This window comes from Mercenaria mercenaria, chromosome 5 (genome assembly GCF_021730395.1).
Source record: "Mercenaria mercenaria strain notata chromosome 5, MADL_Memer_1, whole genome shotgun sequence".
NCBI lineage: Eukaryota > Metazoa > Mollusca > Bivalvia > Venerida > Veneridae > Mercenaria > Mercenaria mercenaria.
Window position 1 is genome coordinate 21,079,491 of NC_069365.1, and position 5,811 is coordinate 21,085,301.

Genomic DNA, 5,811 nt, shown 5'->3' on the forward strand with positions numbered 1-5,811 from the left:
TGCCCCCGAGCCAGTCATTGTGTAATAAAGTATGTGCGAATTATGACTTCTCAAGGTTTCTCAAAAGGGACTGACTGACTGATTTAATAAATGTCAGATTTTTAAAATAAAAAGTGGAAAACCTAAGAATTAAACAAGCACGCCATAGAAAAAAGTCTTTTAGAAAAGATTTAGGATAAAGTGACACTAATGTAGTGTAAAGGTTATTTATAATAACTATCACGAATATTTTTACTATATGAACAGGGGATTACAGATTTTTCATATCTTTTAGCGCGTGCTAATCTTGAGATTAGCTGTGCGTACATTCAGTTCAATTCGGTTTCGATTTATTGCATAAATACAATGCCTATAGCAAGTGAAAGCATTATATAATATGGAGCAGAGAAAGTACATAATAATTTTCAGGAGAGACAATAAACCAAAGAGCTATAAAAAATTAAAAATGTATTTTATACTTCTTTTTAATAAACTAATAAATTAATAAACACTATTTTTCACAATGTTGTCACAAAACTTCTATACTATAATATTTTCAAATCTTAGGCGAACTTTTAACACTGTTTATATATCTATACTTTAATATCGAACAATTAAAACCCGTATTCATAAAAAATACTGTTAATCAAATACAAGTAAATACTCAATAACTGTCCCATTATCTTATGTATCTAACAACATTTGTACTTGAAAATGAAACAAAATATTTATTGTGTATTTAAGTCTCGTTCATTAAACATGTTACAATTTTCAAAATGCTCTTACGTAGTCACCGAGAAGATTATTATCTGTGTAATAAAAAGACCTGATCGTCCCTAATCCCCTAATAAAAAGGTGTTGATAAGCAATAAACTTGCAAAAAGCTGTTAATAGGTAATAAAGAACTATCGAAAAGCGCTTTAATATGGCTGTTTCAGAGGCTCCGAAAACAATTTACTCAAATTTTTGCATTATATAAATTCTTTATAACATATTTATGGTTAAAACTTAAACTAAGGGGTATAAGTATAATTAAGCGAATCTTTAAAATACGAGACGGTGGTTTAGAAAGAAATATATATAGTTGCAACGTGCATCATGTCTTATATTTTTTTATTTATTAACATGATACGTCAGCATGTTTCCCTGTAACATTTCTTTTGCGGTAAGCTTGTAATTCCCAAAAACTATGGTTCGCCTTAATATAACTGAAATTATTCCCGCACTATTATTATCACTTAATACTATGTTGTAACAATAATATTTTCTGTATCATCGGCAGCTAAACTTCGGGCAGGTTCGTGCGTTTCCGCACGCGTCCGGAAATACCACGGACACGGCAAATAAAGAAATAATACAAAAATCACCAACTTTTAAACGTCTAGGGAAGCAAGAAGACATTTAAATAATTTCAAAATAAAAACATATGTAAAAAGTTTTTTTGTCTGTAAAAATACTTCAATAGGATAATAAATATTCTCAATATATGAATAAAGTGGCTACAGGGAAAAGAATAAGATACGTATCACAGGTTTTTGCTTATTTTATTCAGTAACTATATGCCGTAAACAGAGACTGATAGTGATGTTTTTTAATCGCCAAGGGAAGCATTAATTCTTCATTTTAGATAAATAATTTTTATATCTTTGTAAAGAGAAAAGAATGACGAACACTTCAATAGGATAATAAATATTGTGTGTTCATTCTAATTAAAACAATATTTGTTCAAACTTTTTTTCCTTCTTTGTTTCTATTGGAAAATATCAACCAGATAAAAATCGATATCGCACTGCCAGGTGATTTCAAGGGGGATAATTTTACCGATAAGACGACAAATTTTACCTAATTGTTGATCATGAATGGAATAAGTGTATGCAAAATTTCTTTACTAGCATATATGCCGTTATTTCATTCTGTGGCTCTGAATCCATGTTTTTGTTGTTGTTTTTTTTTCATGTTTTCGCGGGCGAAAAACATTACGCCAGAACGAAATGAGGAAAACGTCGTCATTTCGCGGGCGAGAAGACGACAGAACAAGAAGACGACGATGATAGAAATCAGCCACTATATGTTATAACAATGCATAGCTAAACTTTCATGTTGAATTTAAAGAACGCCACGATGTAGATATACTTTAAATTTTATCTTTTTAAAAAAGATAAAGTCCTTGAGGCCGAAACACTAATGAAATACAATAGAGTGAAAAACTAGAGTCTGCGTTCATTCTAACATCATACAGCCATTTCAAGCAAAAAGTAGCAGTTAGTTAACAAAACATGCTACGAGTTATCAAAATGATTCTGTAAATATGGCGACGTCAAAAGATGCCGCCGCAAACCGGAAAGTCATCCAGTTCTCTGCAGTACATGCACCCTGAAGAGGTTGCAACATTTTCTAAAGACACTGGCTTAAAATGATCTTTATTTAAAATTGAAGTCTGGTCATATTATAAACATTAGAATATAAGCTATCTTAAAATGCCAAATCAAGAACCCGAGTCGGGAATCGAACACAGGCCGCCGCGGCAATAAAAAACTATTTTACAAATAAAGGCAGTTTACCTCGAATAAAGCGTTACAAACATTTTCAAAGAAAAAATTAGTAAAAAAACTATGTCTCATGTGTTTTCGTAACATTTAGTTTGTCGGTAATGAAGTTTCAAAGCTTTCTTAAGAAATATAGCATTAATTTCTTGATACTTAAGAATTTTCTTTTTTTGTCGTACTGCCTTTAAAAGCAAAGGCAACAGAATTCTTCGTAGTCCCTAGTTTATAAATAGCATCGCAGATTTTCTATGAAATTTAGAAATCGAACTGGTGATATGATGAAAATACAATTTTGACGGCATACACTCCGAAAGGAGACATGCAAAAAGAATCTGACAATAGCAGGATGTTGAAACTGTACAGCCACTATATATATAACTACCAACGATGTATCAATGCGCGATGTCCATCTGTGCGAGTGCTTTCACGGTCACCAGTAAATACTCTAGATTTTGAGGAAAAATGAACAAGATGCTACATCACATAAATGTGCTTGACGGTATTGTGTATTGGTATATGTTTATACATTATATTTAATTTTGTAAACATTATGTTTTATCGTGTTGTACGCCGCTGTATTGGCGATGAACATTTATTTGTTTATGCCAAATAAAAATATTGAATTGAATTGAAAAATTGGTGAAAACGTTACGATGTGCTCCAATCGACTTCAACTTTATGTAGAATCATTGTTCTACTAAATATGTTTTCCCACTCTTGTCGTGATTAAATCAATTATTCACTAATTGCTTGTTCATAACTACAAAAACAACCGTGAAACAAGAAATATAAGATACAGGTCTTAGTATTTGACAGCATTTCAATGCACAAAAATACGAATATATTTGTCTTGTAAATGCTATTTGGTACGATGTTGTGCAATGTGGTAATGCTCGACCTGTAGAAATGGGGTAAATGCGGTCATTTTATCTTTGTACACCTCAGTCTGAAACCATACTATCAAAATTTAAGGCAAACATACAATCAGATGTTCATGAAAATCTAAACAGTAAAAATGGGGTTTCTATTATGTCCCGAATGAAACAAAAATATATAATAACTTGAATTCAGCTAATCTAGAATCTGAGAATAGTTAAACAACATATAAGATGGCCACTCAGGTCTCTCTCAGCTTCTTTGAACAACAACATAAAAAATAAAAGATTATTAAGCGTATAAAACATAACATTCTTTTCAGTTAGAATCAAAATAAAATGAGTAGATCTACCAGCTGTAAAAAAGATAACGACAATTTCCATTTGATAACGAAAGAATAACAACAGCACAAAATATATGGGTATAAAATTAATTGTGAACGTTACTTTTTTAAAGATACCGGGTCTGACATGAAGAATCCAAATATTCTTATATTAAATACAGCAAAGCCAAATGTTAAAAGTATATCTGTCTTTAATGTTCTAATAATGTACGACTACTTATACACCCAGCAGTAATAATTATCAAGAAACTGCCCATGTCTAAAAAATCATATATGGATATACATTTAGATAGGTAAGTGTGAACCTTATTTTTCTATAAGGATGTAGTGTCTGGCCTGAATAATAAATCTCTCTCGAACTAAATGAACTCTTTTTATTATTCGAATACTGCTATGTACAAGCCATCAGCAACTCGACATGCTTATAATGGGTGCAAGAAACCCCATTTATCGCATAGTGCGGCAATTTTCCTTTGATCTTTGCAGCATGTTATACATAGTAACACACATTATTACTACAAAACTGTGCTGATATCTTACAAAACTGTTGCGATATATATCAACACGGAAATCTCTATGGAGTTTCATAAGAAAAAAAGTGTTCCGATATATATCAGCACAGTAAAACTGTTCCGATATATATCGGAACACTTTTTCTCTATTGAGGTCCTATCAAGGGAGTATAATTTTTTCCTTTCAAAGAAAAGATGATTTTAGCTCCAATTTACAGTTCACAGAGAAAGAATTGTCACAAACACCTACATTTATAAAGCACCTACATTTATAAAGTAAAAGAATTAATAAACTAGAATATTTCAAAAACTTGATAGTTATTGCCAAATTCAGAAATACATGAAATATATGAAATTCTGAGATTTCTCAAATGTTTCTTTTTCTTTGATTTTTTTACAAACAAAACAACAAGTTTTACAATATGTCTGGCCAATGAAATGCAAAGATTAAAAACCAATGCAGAAATTTGTTGGGTACTTTTATCTGGGGAACACATTTTCTAAAACAGAAGTTTTAGTGTTTCAGTCAGCGAGGCGCAGAAAGGGAATCAAAATAGTAAAAATAATAATAAACAAATTTAAATGAAAATGATATATAAATTTTAATGATAAACTATGCGATAAAACAGTTATAATATGTAGTGCTCGTGTGTTACCAGGATATATCAGAGCTAGGGGTACATCTCGTTATTTTTCTCTTCACATATCTGTCTCGGCCTACCGGCCTCGACGATATGTGCAGAGAAAAATACCCTCGATGTACCCCTAGCTCTGATATATCCTGGTAACACACTCTCACACATACTATAACTATTACATATATGCCTGTAAGAGTGGCTGGGAGGGAATAAACAAATATATGCTGTCAAATATTCAACCACTATTAAATAGTACACTGAAAACATGGGAAAATCGTGAATTGCTAGAAGAAAACGCGGTAAAATAATTAACCGGGCTGGAGACAAAACTAGTGGTTTCCTGTATAACTTTGTATGGGACAATCAGTAAGTGTGAACACAGGCCCCATCTAACGATATCCTTATGGTATAGCATTTATAGTTCTTTTCTTACTATATAATGCTATATCATAAGGAAACCGTTAGGTGGGCCTATGAGTGAGAAACGGATTAACGTAGTTCAATGCAAACCTGACAAGTATGAAAAGAAACTAAATCGCCGTGCAATCACGTGACATTGACGTTTGTGTGTAGGCGCCATTTTAAATTAGGAGTCAAGACAAAGTTGTGCTGCAAAAGAGAGCAATATAGAAGATTGAGCTGTAGATATGCTGAATACTTCTGACGCCAGGTTTGTAAATTTTCTCAAGACTTACTTTGCCGGTGTTTCCTTTCTTCCCAAGCTTGGCATTTATATCCATAAAAACTGATAAATAGCCAAAAATTTATCAGGCAACACTGCCCAATGACAGAAAATTATTTCTGAAATAGTTGTAATGTATTCTACTGAAATTATATATCTATGAATCATCTGAAGCATTTGCGCATCTTATATCATCAAATTTGAATTTACAATTTTCAAATTACCTTCCCAGTTC